Raw genomic sequence first — 15581 nt, forward strand, 5'->3', positions numbered from 1 at the left:
TACACGTACGATTATTGTTCGAATTAAATAGTTATCGTGCAAATTCGCACGATAATTGTTCTGTGTAAACGCAGCATAAGAAACCAACCAATCTCAAGTAATAATGCACATTGTGGGAAATAACCAAAACAAGTAGTGAACTTAAGAGAAGTTTAAGACACTGAATAAGTGGACATTTAGAAAGTATCAAGAATCAAAACATCTTAATTTTAGGTTTTTTTTACTACAAAATGCTAGTGGGAAAAAGTCACATTGTTAAAGTTTTTAAGATAGAAAAATACATAATGCAAGAAAAAGTTGTTTTTCTTTATCTTATGGCCTCATCGTCGCTTATTTTTTCTTTTGCCTCTTTTTGTTTTTTTGCAAAGTTCATAAGTTCAAAATCTCCATAGTCTATTCAGTCTTTTTTTTGTGGCTTGTAGTTCCGACTTCTCCAGTAACTTGAGGCTTTCAGATATACTATCCGTTAAGTCATCTACTGCCCTCTGCAGTATGTGTACAGCTTCAGACCAGGTCTTTTTCTCATAAATGTCTTCATCAAATCTACTATTTTTATTTTCTTCCCTATTTTAGTTTTCTCCAAATGAAATTCTTCTCTTGATGTCAAATTGTTCCCTGAAGTCTGTCCCATTTGTTGCGTAAGAGATTGTAGAATCCATTTTCAGGTTAAAAAAAAATGAAGGTACTTCTTGTAGTCATTTATTTGCTGTTTGTGTTTCATACTCATCAGTCCTCTCTTGTAGGTAAGGAGTTTTAATGTCAACTGTTGGACTTGAAACATCTCCCAGGTCCTCTTCAATCTCTCCCTGGGCAGTTCTAGTTTGTAAAAACTTTACCCCACAAGTCACACTGAGTTCTGTCAACATTTGCAATTTTAAAATGGTCAGGAATGGCTTCTTCCTCTTCCATGTGACGTTTTAGCATGAGTCTCCTTGCCTTTTTCCATTTCGTACTTATGCAGGCAACAAGGAATATTATACATAACTGTCGTTTAACAATTTGCTTTCGTACATTAGCGGCAAGAGCTGCCACCAAATCTTTGTCTTCTTCAAAGTCCTCTTGTTCATTTACCATGGAACTTTAAAATCATGCAAATTGAGATGAACATAAGGTTTTTTTGTATTGGAAATTGTCAAAAGAAGATTCCTCTCACTTGTCCTCTGCCGTAGGAAATATCCCATCTCCATGAGCATTCTACCAGGCGTTCATCATCACGATTTACTAACAGTTCCTGAAGCAATGAAAACAGATCATCAGTTTTATCAGCTGTGGCAAGCTTGCTGACAGCATTAACTAGCCTTCCTGGTACTTTCAATGGGAATTGATTTCTTAAGAGTCTCCAACTTACTCTGACCTTCTGGAATTTACTTTGTAAGCAAAGGTTTTGCCCGTTCAGATTTACCATCATCACTAACCAAAATACAAGGGTTCTTTCAGCTTCTCCGGAGGTGATATAAATCATTAAATGCATCTACAACATCATTGAGCTCTTCCTTCCCGTGACCAGAGAGGACCTTGGCAAGATACAAAATGTGATGTCTAAAGTGTCTTGTACATCTCACATACATCTCTTGGCTTGTATTCCCCCAAGATGGAGTATGTATCTTTTAGGCTACCTTTCTTTCCAAACATGTATTGTGAAGAATGGAAATGTAACTTTTTGGAAGTAAAACACTGGCATCCCTGTCAAATCTCATAAGTACAGCGCAACGGAGCATAAACTGAAATTCAAGCAACATCATGGTGTTTCCAATGTTTAGGATCAATGGCAAAACACATTTCTTGACTAGCAAATTCATAAACCTGAAAAAATATCGCTTGCAACTGTCTGGGTTCCTGAACTGATAGAGCTGCTGTAATGATGTTTGTAGTAGGCGAAAGAAATGGACGTGATTTATCTTTGGTGAATCACTCATTGTGTCAGGCTTCAGCATACCGTAGCGACCCTCTAGATATTTTTTTCGGCTTCCCTCTACTTGTGGATCACTAATTTTCTGTATTGCACATTCCTTCTCAAATTGTTTCTCCTCTTCCTCAAGAAAACGCTGACCATCTGGGTACCTTAATACTAAGCTACAGATTTGCATTATTTTCAACCAAAGGTCAGTAGACTCCCTTCTGGGTATTTTATCTTCTCCCAATAGTGATTCAACAAAATTTATTGAGCACATTCTTCCCTGGCACAGGAAATTTGAGGAGCACTTCCTTGCACATTTTTTAGTTTTCCGAAAGGATTCGGAGATGAAAAATGTTTAGAAAAAAAATAAGCTCAAAAAGGTAATTGCAGTGGTTGAAGCTATGAACATTTACAAGCTCATTAAACTCTTCAGAATACTCTTTCGAAAGGTTCTTTGCTTCAAGTAACAACCCGCCTGCAAGGTGTTGGTCAATTCAAAGTGTTGTAAAGGCTGAAGCAAGTCTTGGCATTTATCATCTGTACACTCAGGTCCCACAATGTAGCGAGAGCATATATCTGGGTAAACATTGGCAACGGTCTTTCCAGAAATCTCAAGCAACCACTTAAGAAAATGTTCTTGCAGTAACAATTTCACATCTTTGAGCTCCACTTCTTTTATATCCTCCTCTATTTGTATATTGGAATATCTTGGCCCCTCATGTTGAAGAATAATGCTGCGTTTACACAGAAAGATTATCGTGCGAATTCGCACGATAACGATCAAATTCGACAGATAAACGACAAGCGAGAAATCGTTCATTTTGATCTTTTAACATGTTCTCAAATCGTCGTTGATTGTTCGCAAAAAATTCACAGATCGTTCCGTGTGAAGTCGTTCGCTGATTTAACCAATGTGTGAGATAGGCTTTAAGCAATCGCTAAACGGATTTCCGTACGATATATCATACAGTCTAAACGCTGATCGTTATGAAAAAAAGTTACTCAGACATTGTTAATCGTACGATCGGGCGAATTATCGTTCCGTGTAAACGTAGCATAAGGTACGTTTGCTCATCAACTTGTACAAGACCATAGAACTCTAAACCGGTTTTAACTGCTTCCCTATGTACATTGATAAAAGCTCTTAAGGAGACTAAAAGCAATGTTATCAGGGACTCTAAAAGATCTCAGTAGAGATGCTGCTTCTTCACTTCTGTTTTCACTCTTGGGGTACTAACACACACCGTATACGCAGCGTATTTACTGCTGCGATACGCAGCAGTTACGCAGATTAGATCTGAATAAGTGAACACAGCATCAAGTCTTCACCATCAAATCTGCTGCATATACAGTGTTTGTTTGTACCCTTAAGTCAGCTGCCTCCATCCAGCATTTTCGATTCTTCAGGAAAAACAATTGATCTTCAATATCAAGTTTTGACAGCATTTCACTTAGCTTCCTTAGCAGCTTCCAAATAGAACTGTCGCTCCCTGAACTGTAATGGTACATTGGGGTGCTTCTGTCGATACCTCTCAATAGCTACACCAGCTTCTTCATACATCTTTTCATGGTAATACAAGTTGTGCTGCTTCAAATTCTCCAGCCTGTTCATATAGTTGAGCAGCTGTTTTATTGTCTTGTGCTTTCTTGTAGAAGAATGCCGCATCCTTGGTCTTATCCATTCGCTTGCAAAGTTCAGCACAAAAGGTAAATTCTTTGGCCGTCATTAGGCACTTAAGCGCTAGTTTTGGTTCACGACATTCCAGGTAAGTCTTGGCCAGCTGTAAGTATTCCAATGGTTTCACTTTTGCATTGGCTTTCCTTGACTGCAGATGCAATACTTTATCTTTTTTCTAATGCACCACCTTTTTGGTAACACTCTGCAGCAACCTTTAAACACTGTTGACTAGCATAATCTCCTTGAGAAATCCGTTCCTCTTCAGTTGATGTTTTAATAAACAGGCTGTCATCAAGATCTTTGTTTTTGTCTGTCTGGACCACCTGAACAAAACCCCCTTTTCTTAAAGTACTCAAATGCAAGTGCACGCTTTTCATGGTTTTCATCAAATATCCATAGATTTACTCGGCTTTAGTTGTAGCAGTATACAGTTGCTTCAGTTGTTTTCCCATTTAGCATCTTGTGCATTTCTGGATCCCCAATGAGCGGTCTAGGAACACAACAAGCACTCTCAAAGTAACTTCTATCAGAGGTTGATTCTCCAGATTTTTTAAAGGTGCTGGATTGAAAGTAGAAATGATTTTCCACTGCTTGGGAGCCTCAGTCTGTGAAGAAATTGTACAGAAGATAAATCAAACTCTAGGCCTTTTGCCTTGTAAATGGTCAGAACCAAGGCAAGACTCCAGAAGCCAAATGTAGAATGCCTGAGTGAGATCTATAGTTTTGGATTAATTGGTACATTTGTTTTGGTTATTTCTGCCTCCTGGGCAGTTGTTTTTTTTTTAACATTAAATTTTTATTTTCTTTTTAACAAATACAAAGTGAGAAAAGACACATACATACATTATATACATACATATATATATATATACACACATATACATATATATATATATATATATATATATATATATATATATATATATATATATATATACACACACACACACTATATATAATATATATATATAAATATATACACATACATATACACACACACACTTTCTATTATCAACAATTTCACCATACTACATATACCAAAACCCATCTCTAATTTTACCCCACTTTTCTTCTTTAAAGCGTAACTGTCATGTTTTTTTTATTGCAGAAATCAGTAGTATAAGCATTTTTAAGAAACTCTTTAATAGGTTTCATCAGCCAAAAAAGCCTCCTTCTGTCCTCAAGAAGCAGCCTCCCAGCCTCCCCCCTGACTTCTTATCTGTGCATTATCAGGCAAATCCGTCTTCATTACAGAGAAGCCAGTGAAGACGGGTTCTGCTCTCTCCATTGTAAGCCTATGAAGGGGGGAGGGGCCGAGGGAGATGAGGGAGCAGGAAGAGGCGACATGAAGGTCAGCTGTTTGTAGACTCTCTGGGCACCTAAAACACTAAATTTAGGTGTCAGAAAGGTCAGTGCTTATCTATGAACTTACTGAGAGAAGATTGCAGGGTGTTGTGCTGTGCAGGACTGCTCCGTGCTCAGTCACTCCTAACAGCCCCTCCCCTCTCCATAGCCACATAATGGAGACAGGAATCCTGCTTCATTTGATGTGAGGGGGGAGGCTGGGAGATTGCTTTTTCAGTACAGAAGGAAACTATTAGTACATAAAACCTATTACAGAATTTCTTAAAATCGCTTGTACTGTTGATATTTAATGTTTTCAGAAAAATGACCCTGAAATGACAGTTAGGCTACGTTCACACAGAGCAAAAGGGGCGGATTACGCAAGGAAATATTTCCGCCTGAAATCAACTGACGCTGAGTTCCGAGCAGAATGTAAGCAGAATCCCTGCATATTCCGCTAGGAAAGTGTTCAGCTCGTAATCAGCTCTTGACAAATTCAGCGCGGAATACTCGAGGAATCCGCGCTGAATCCGCATGCATTCAGCGCTGAAATTCAGCGAGTATTTGGCGAGTAAACTAGACTATACCAGAATATATACTAGATTTCTCCTCCCCCCTTTTTTTCCCCATTTCCGCGCTGATTCAGCGCGTAATTTCAGCTTGTATTACGCTTGTATTCCGCGCTGAATACGCACGTATTCCGCGCTGAATACGCACGTATTCCGCGCTGAATACGCACGTATTCCGCGCTGAATACGCACGTATTCCGCGCTGAATACGCACGTATTCCGCGCTGAATACGCACGTATTCCGCGCTGAATACGCACGTATTCCGCGCTGAATACGCACGTATTCCGCGCTGAATACGCACGTATTCCGCGCTGAATACGCACGTATTCCGCGCTGAATACGCACGTATTCCGCGCTGAATACGCACGTATTCCGCGCTGAAACAGAAAATCAGAGCCCCATTGATTTGTATAGGCTTCTGCTAGCGGAAGAATGAACATGTTCATTCTTCTGGCGGAAAGCGGATTAGTTCAGTGCGGAAATTCCACCGTGTGAACTACAGAACAGAATTTCCATTCAACACAATGGAAATTAGCTCTGCACCTATTTTAACGACTGAAATTTCAGCGCTGATTCAGCGCAGAAATTCTGCTGCTTTTGCTCTGTGTGAACGAGCCCTTACGCTTTAAACTCTCCCAGTTCTTGCTCCCACCCTCTATCCCCCTTGAAACATCTCCTTATATTTCACTTCCCTCAAATTAATATAACTTCAATAAAATTCTTTTTTGACTTGCATCCATTTTTAACATTCTCATCATTCCTGGGAGCGGCCCCTATTTGTAACATCTTATCTGTATATTTAGCTGCCTTTACTAGACTTCTATATTCAAGCCATCTGCTAATCCAAATTCAAAACTTCAACTCTTAATTTTCCCATCCTGGCAGATGTCACTCACTCTCCTTATACCTGCTCTTGCACATAACAATCGGTGTTCTTAGCTTATTAAACTCCACCAACCCTCTGTTGTTCCATATCCTTCTCCATACCTCCACAAATTTTTTTGCTACTGGATATTCCACCCATTTTTTCTCACTTAATTGGCCTGATTACAAAACTTCCAAAAATGAGTCAAATCTCCCTTCTACCTTCCCCACTATAAACGTTAAAAAATCCACTTCTTCTCTTCACTAATAATTCTGTGTCGCCAGAAAATAAAGACCCAACGTCCGGTAGAGCCGTGCCCTCCCCTACTAACAGACTGGCAAAGGTATTCTTATCTTATTCTCAGCCTTTTCTACCCCAAATTAATCTGTTTAAAATACCCTCTATCTTTTTTAACTGTATTTTTATCGATCCATAATGGGGAAGCATTAAACAACTTTGGGAGTATTACAAATTTAACCAACATAAATCTATCCACTCTCCCATATACTAGCTCACTCCATATCTCCACCTTTTGCTTCAAGCTTTTTATCAGGGGTTTAGTGTTATTCTCATGAAACTTCTCCACCTAATTTGAAATATTGACTCCTAGGTATTTAAAGCTCTCTCCTTCCTTTAATGTGTTGATTTTCATATATCGTGCACCTTGTAAATTTTAACAATGGCCCCGATATTGGCATTATAACAGACTTTGTATTGTATTGTCCATACCCTTCAATCCTTTCTACTATTGTTCCTAATACAGTGGTACCTTGGTTTAAGAGTAACTTGGTTTAAGAGCGTTTTGGTTTAAGAGAGCTCAGTTTTTCAAAATTGTGACTTGGTTTAAGAGCATTGCTTTGGTTTATGAGCTCCCTGTACTGGGTGGGAGCGCAAGTGGGGGAGGGACATGGTCTGCAAAGCGGGGTCTAAAGCTCTGTACTCTAACCCAGGAAGTCTCCCTCACCTTCCACATCATAGCAGATCCACTTCAGGCTGGGGCTTGCATCAGGGGACAGTACTGTGGGGGTTATCTCTCCATAGCTGTAACCCCTCTCTCCCCGGACAGAGAGTGCTGCATGTATGTGCCCACATCTGCCCCGCTCATTCCTTCCTGCTCCCTGCAGTCTCTGTCAGCCCTTGTGTTTCCCATCCTCTCCATTACTGTACAGTAACTTATAATATCACAGATTCTGCTGTTTCTGAATGTTTGTTTCATTTTACATTTTATTCAGAATAATAAATCATTTTTGGGGTGTGGAACCAATTGTTTGCATTTGAATGATTTCTTATAGGAAAATTTGCTTTGGTTTGAGAGTGGATTTGGATTACAAGCACGGTCCCAGAACGAATTATGCTCGTTATCCAGGGCACCACTATGTCTTCTGGACTTTCTACGAATAGGAGCAGGTCATCTGCGAATAAATTGATTTTATCCTCCTTACCCCGAGCTCCAAACCCTCTTATTCGCTTGTCTTCCTGGATAATATTAGCTAATGGTTCCAATGCCAATACAAAGAGCATTGGGGATAATGGGCATCCCTGCCGGGTTTCTCTTCCCTACTCAAACTTACCAGTACCTGACCCATTTACTACCACTGACGCCTTAGCCCCATTATATAAGAGTTTAACCATTTTTCAGAAATCTTCCCCCCAATCCATACTTGAACAATCCATAAGAACTCCCACGCCACACGCCTTGGCTGCGTCGAGAGACAGGATGAAGTGGGAGTCCGCCGACAACCCAATCTGGATATTATGAAAGACCCGGGTTATATTTTGTCTTAAGGTTCTCCCCGGACCAAACCCACACTGATCCGGATGAACTAGGTCAGGTATAACTTTTTTCAATCTATTAGCAAGGGCTTTTGCAAATATTTTTATGTCTACGTTTAGAAGAGATAAAGATCCTAATGATGTGGAATCCTACAGACCTATATCTGGTTTTGGTATTCACACTATTTTTGCTTCTTTCGTAGACTCCGGTAACTCCCCCTTTCCAATAGTTTGCTGCAATACCCTATGCAGAGCTGGTAACATTTGTTCTTCATATCCGTTATATACTTTTGTTGGTAGCCCATCAGTTCCTGGCACTTTTTTACTTTTCATTCCTCTCAACGCTACTTTAAAGGGGTTGGCCACTTTATAGTAAAATTGCTCAGTGTACAGTATTAGTAAGTGTACTCACTGTATATACTGACAGCAGCTCCCTGTGTACTTCATAGAGCTAATAGACTCCTCTCCTCCATGCTGTGCTGCCCTGCTCTGTGGTGTTTTGCTCCATAAGATTCCTTACATGGAGGAGCATGTGACCAGGCCCCGCCCCCCAGTGTCCACCACTAAGCCTGTATATGTCTATGGAGGACACAGGGGGCGGGGAATGGTCACATGCTCCTCCATGTCAGCCATTTTGTGGACTGAAACAAAACAGCAGGGCAGCCCAGCCTGGTGAAGGGGAGTCTGATTTTAGCTCTATGAGATACACAGGGAGCTGCTGTCAGTATATACATTGAGCACACTTACTAATACTTTGTACTGACCTATTTTACTAAAAAGTGGCCAACCCCTTTAAGCTCTTCCACCGACATCTGTTCCTCTAACATTTCCCTTTGCTCCTCAGTCAAAATTGGTAATTCCCTCCAGATATTCTTCAATCTCATTGACACTCATTTTACAGTCTGCAGTATATACCTTTTTAAAATGGGCCTCAAATTCCTTCTGGGCAGTTTTTATTTGCATAGTAGAATAAGGATCTCAGGTCACTGAAACTAAATAAACGCCTTTTATTATACTCTGTGCTGTATCTTCAGTAAGAAACATGGAATTTGGATCATTAATGCATCGCATAGGCAAAAACAGACATGTACAGACCATGGCAACTCTTCAAGCTTGGAGAGTCTGCAAGATAAATTATACAAGACATCCTCTTCAAAGTATCCTAGCTGAGTTTTGATTTGTTCATACAAAAACAGGTGATAGATTTCTTTCCGATCCCCTTGAAAGTTTGGTGCCCTTTTTCTCCCAAGTTTAATGTGCTCTTCTTCAGTAAGTCTGCCTTGATGGCAGCTTAAAGCTTCAAATGAACCTTTCAAAAAAGACTTGAGATTTTCCTTTTATCATCTTTGTCCATAAAGCACTGGCAAATGCCTCAAAAGGTCACAAAAACTCGAGGATCTGACTGTGTTCAGTCATTTTCTTCTTCCTCGTTTTCAGGGTCAGACTATCTCATAATCATTCAACAAGTCTAATACATTTAGGTTATCCAGAGCAGACAATCCAGTAATACTCCTTCTGAGGCTTCCATCTTCATTCCTAGTGAAGTATGGGTCAGGCATGGATGCATCCAGAAGCAGTAGCAGCTGCCGTGAAGTTAGGAAGAAAAGGATAGTTCTCATCTTGAATATCTTGCAATCTATAAATATTTCAGCTCAACTGGTTTGAAAGTGTCTTGACACAGCACTTTGTTTTTAGTAATAAAAACTGGATGATAATTTTCCAGTACAACTTGATCTTTCACTTCATCATCAATCAATGTCAATGTCTGTTCATCTGTATTATCAGACAATTTGGTTTCAGACTCCTCATCATCATCTGAGTGAGCAATGTCAACATTTTCACTATATTTTCTTCTTTTCAGGTCCGTTTCACTAGCAATGGGCCAATTGGTCACAGCTTCTGCCCAGTAAGAATGAAGCTTTTTCCACAGTCGATATCCAAATGCAAGAAAAAGTGTAGAGGGCACTCACCAATTAAACTTATTCTTTATTCATTTTCTTTAAAAAAATCGCCATATTAGGACATGCAGGAAAGCAGGCAAACACTTGTTCCAATCAATGTGGCAGCGGCACACTTCTACAGACTCCAATGCCGCTAAGGTGCTTGGGGTTTAAGTACCTCACATATAGACCATAATGAACATAATCAAAATTGGTTAAAAACACAGCTTCACATGATTTTGCATAGTAACATAGTACAATAAACTCAAACATATTCAGTTCTATGCGGTCATTCAGACCAGCAGGTCCTTGTGCATTAGTATCTAGTATAATTCGTGCTTCTTCCTGTAAAAGTTTTTTTGTTTGTATCGAATTCGGAACTTGGTGATATTTTTTTCAGACCCATGAATTTTAGAACATTAGAACATGTTGTTCGTTTATATGTGCAATTAATCTTGGTACTCGTTTTGTTCGATCTTTTATGTTCATAAAAACGTCTATTCAAGGGACGAGTAGTTTTTCCCACATAATACCCCCACAGTCACAGATTATGCTATAAACTACGTTCCGTGTGCGGCAACAAATTAAGTCATTATATAAGTTTTTCCTCCTATGGATACGGTTTTTCCGAGCATGAAGGATCTGCACCACGGACATCCTCCACACCCGACACTGCCTTTAGGAGACTTCGTTCAGCCAGTAAGTTTTTTCTTGTTGCCAACGAATTTGCTCCTTACCAATTTACCTTTGATGTTACTAGATCGTCTGAATGTTATATTCGGTTTCTTTATATTTTCATTTGTGAGAGCCGGTTCATGTTTTATCAGATCCCAGTGCTTGATTATTTTTCTGATTGTTTCTACCATAGGATTATATTTAAATGAAAAAACTGTTTTTTCTATATTTCCCGTTTTCCTTTTCCTATTTTTTTACGTATTGTTCAGTAGATCCTCTCGTTTTTTATTTAATGCTCTGAGATTTGCTTTTTCCAATTAATTTTTTGGATAACCGCGTAGTAATAACCTTTTTGTTAATTCATTTGCATTTTTTACATAGTCTGCTTCAGTACTGTTGATGCGCCTGAGACGCAGATATTGTCCATACAGAACCGCGGTTTGTGTGTGAGTGGGGTGGAAGCTAGAGAAATGAAGCAAAGCATTTGTAGCTGTCGGTTTCCAATAGGATATTGGTTTTTATTGATCCTTCTTCCAACTTTACCAGAACGTCCAGAAATTCCATCTGAAAAAAATCTACTTTGTAAGTAAAAGTCATATTCTTGTTATTGATCTACAAATTCTTTGAATCATGATTTTGATTGTCCCATAAAATTTAAAGATCTACAAAACTTACGTAGAGGTTTATAGCAAAAACATTTTTCCCACAGTTGATCAACTTTCCAGTACCACTTCTACCAATTAATATGATGGTTTCCAAAGGTTTGGGGATTTAGATCGATTACCGCATACTCCAACTCGCCAACTCTGAAGGGATACTCAAACACTGGAGTTCATGTTACTCAATACACTCAGTGCCATCTCTGTGCTGAAGCTGTGGAACTTCATAATATTGTATTCTGTTTCTGCTGCACTTGCGGGGGGGGGGGGGGGGGGGGGGGGGGAGGGAAGTAATCTGGAACTATATGTTCCATATTGCATTCAAATTCCGTATCTTCCATAAAATACTTTGGAATATGTTTTTGGGAATTTGAGGAAATTGTACTTTGTTATGTTCTTTAGTTTATTTCTGAGTATACAGGTTAAACTTCTATTGTAAGAACTGCATATGCTTTCAATGGCATGATTGTCCTTGACCATGGCAAGTTCCCACAACATCCTGGCTCCTTTATCTAGTTCACTTCATAAAGCTTGATATTACTCTTCAGTTTCATCTGTTTTTGCAGACTACGTGTCCATTCTCCATTGCCTAGCTTTTGAATGGAGACACATCTTTTTCATATACTGAGTCACTGACTTACACTCCAATTCCTTCGGGGCTTCAGGTGAACACTCAACTTCCCAGGTCATATTGTTGAAATCAATACTTTAAAGATCAATGTCCTCCTCCTGTGGCTCAACATCTTCATCAATGTTGTCAGGCACTGTAAAATCATTTACTTCATTATTCTCCATCCAGCAGTCACTGGATAACGTATCAGGATTTACAGTATCTCCATTTACACAGACCTCAGGTGCCTCGCCGATATCAGCTTCTTTGGTTTGTACAGTGGTCAGAGGCCTCAAACTGTCTAAGGCTACGTTCACATCAGCGTTTTTCTTTTTTTCTAACGAATCCGTCTATATTAAACGGATAAGCATAAACTGATGAGCAGACTGATACAAACTGATTGCAAAATGTTCATTTGTATTTTGGCTAAAAAACCTGACTTTTCATCATCCAATTCTTCTATCCGTTTATTTTTCTTTGGATTCTTGCTGCTTCTGCGCATGCTCAGTGCATAAACGGATGAAAACAAATGGATGTGAACGGAAATACCTTCTGTTTTAGATCCGTCCTCATTGACTACAATGTAAAAGAAAAAAATGGAAGTGCACTTTCCGTTTGTGATCAGTTTGTGAATTACTTTCATGAATTACCATGGTTGGTGTGTTGAAGTGTTTTTTTTAATCTTGGGACTGTTATACATTGTTTTTGTACCTGTGGAAATAGAGTACTTTAATATTTAAATTATTCAGATATTCTTCTTTTGGTGTGCTTTATTATATGGCATATGCTTCTCTGTAGTTTGGCGATTGTGATCAAGTTGACACAGGCTACATCTGTATATATGTATGGGTATTGTTACATATCTGGAGTCCCTGCAGGCTAAATGCCTATTGTATGCCCGCATCAGATAGTCACTTGGTGTCACAGGTAGAGTGTTTACATACAGTATGTACGATAGCACTGTGATACCAAATGGCAAATTGTCTCTGTGGTGATCAAAGACTTCTAGGACAAAGAGGTAGACATGGGACGTCTGTGAGAATAGGGACAAACAATGGAGTCTGATCATATAAACAGAGTCAAACATGGCTCCGGAGAAGAGGAGAGGACAGGAAGGAGAAAGCAGACCTGAAGGAGATGGAGACCTGTGTGGTTAAGAGCCCATAGTGTGGTAACTAGGCCTGATATTTCGGTTGTTGGAATCTGTGAAATATTTTAGTTTTTCTATAATATAATGGTTATTCCATTGGTTATGTTGTATTTGTATTGTATTTTTGTATTTATCTCTTTCTGCTCTTTTATACGTCTGTACAACTCTGACAACAAAAAGGCAAAATTCCACTCGGACAATATGTGATTTACTTTACACTCGCTCTTTTATTTCATTTACTGGCCCAACCTCAAATCTAGACCCAGTAAGAGGGTGGTGTATATATATGTGTTATCTATACTCTAGATGTATACATACAAGTATACAATTATACAATACAAAAGTATAATCTATACTGCACTGATCTCTGACAGATTGCCACGTGAAGACTTTTCAAAAACACTTTGGATGTGATGGCTCAATCAAGTCGCCTAGTCGTTATCAGCCACCAGTGACCAGTATACTTTTTGGTTATACACCTTTGCATATACACCTAGAGTCAAGGTATCAGCTCCTACTTAGTGATGAGCGAATAGTGAAATATTCCATCATTTAATATTCGTACAAATATCTCCCGAATATTCGATCTTATTAAAGTCTAAAGGAACAAGTATTCAATTATTGAAAAACATCTATTCGACCACTTGCTGGGGGATTTGAACGCTTATTGACTATTTATCGAATATTCAGCAAACTATTCAATAATATTCAATAGATCGCTCATCACTACTACTGTACACGATTACTACTAGTATTGCCTTTTGGTTTGGTATGGAACACGCATACGGGTCAGTCCAGAATCCACTAATAGTTATTTTATGCACTTATTTTTAGTGACTCTTGGCCCACATTTTGATCACTTTGTTTTAACTATGTACACCATATTTTTTTTTTCTCCACATTTTTCTTCATTTTTGCACACATATATATATATATATATATATATACACACACACACACACACACATTACGCTTCTCATATTTTTCCCCCTTACACACACGTCACTCCGTCACAATGATCTTGGTACTATCACATACTTCTACGTACATGAAGGAATATTATTCTGCCTCCGTGTGCATCTGTTTCATCGTCCCGATACGCCATGTTGTGTCATCTGCACTTTGCGTCTGTTTGTGGCGTCCACATCATACGTCTGCTGTGCGTTTTTTTTGTGTATTAGAACTCTATGGCCACTGATATCCAAGCCGATGGCCGTTAAGCCTGTATAATACAGTATGTGCAGTGACCTGGGGGACATGTAATGTGTGATTATTCAGTTGCCGTGCAGTTGCGGCACTTCCCATAAACGTTTGAAACACACAATGTTATAAATAAAATTCATTTGGTGTCATCACGTGCGTAAATCGCCCAAACTATTACATTCCTGATCTCGCACGGTAAACGGGTGTAAGTGCCAATTACAGAAAGGTAAAAATTGCTGTTTAATATTTTTGTAATAAAAAAAAGTTAAGTCACTGTCTTTTTTGCAGAATCAATAGACCAGGCGATTTTAAGAAACTTTGAAATTCGGTTTATTAGCCAAATATGCCATCATCCCCTTTATTCAGCCATGTACTTGTAGACTATATAGTGCGCTATATATGTTCCTATATACCACTGCTGCTTCTCCAGTATACATCAGCCGCCCCCATATATCTCCGTCCTGTCCATCTGGGCTTGCAGGGTATCTTTAACCCCTTGTGACTCCATCCTGGACCTGTCCCCACGGTATTCTCTCCTCTATAGTGTTCTCATACAGTCCTCCCTCCGCCCCAGACACCGCAGCCAGCCTCCCTATATTTCCACTGACAGCCATATGAGGGCTTATTTTTTTGGGACTTTTGTTGTACTTTATTGGTGTCATTTTGGAATATGTATGTGTACAAGGGCACATGACAGGTTAGAGACAGGTACATGTTGTTGGGATATACAAAGCACTGGGGGCGGCTCCTGTGTCAGTACATTGAGATGAGAAAATACCCATTGCTGCCTCCATCTCATCATATTATATCACTGGAGACAGAACTTTCCTATAAGTCTCATCCACAAGCCACCTATCTCTAACTTTGTGAGTAGTATATACTGTATATAGTACAGGAGGCTGCACATGGAGGCTATATATTGTATATAGTACAGAAGGAGGCTGCACATGGAGGCTATATATTATATATAGTACAGGAGGAGGCTGCACATGGAGGCTATTATATATAGTACAGGAGGAGGCTGCACATGGAGGCTATTATATATAGTACAGGAGGAGGCTGCTGCACATGGAGGCTATATATTATATATAGTACAGGAGGAGGCTGCTGCACATGGAGGCTATATATTATATATAATGCAGGAGGCTGCTGCACATGGAGGCTATATATTATATATAGTGCAGGAGGAGGCTGCTGCACATGGAGGCTATATATTA

General features: G+C 39.3%; 1 pseudogene; it reads right to left on the reverse strand.

Annotated features, from left to right (window-relative positions):
* Nucleotides 1-1132: 1132 nt before the first annotated feature.
* Nucleotides 1133-14266, reverse strand: LOC138796447 (TPR and ankyrin repeat-containing protein 1-like; annotated as a pseudogene).
* Between the last annotated feature and the right edge of the window lie 1315 nt (nucleotides 14267-15581).

This window comes from Dendropsophus ebraccatus, chromosome 7 (genome assembly GCF_027789765.1).
Source record: "Dendropsophus ebraccatus isolate aDenEbr1 chromosome 7, aDenEbr1.pat, whole genome shotgun sequence".
Taxonomy (NCBI): Eukaryota; Metazoa; Chordata; class Amphibia; order Anura; family Hylidae; genus Dendropsophus; species Dendropsophus ebraccatus.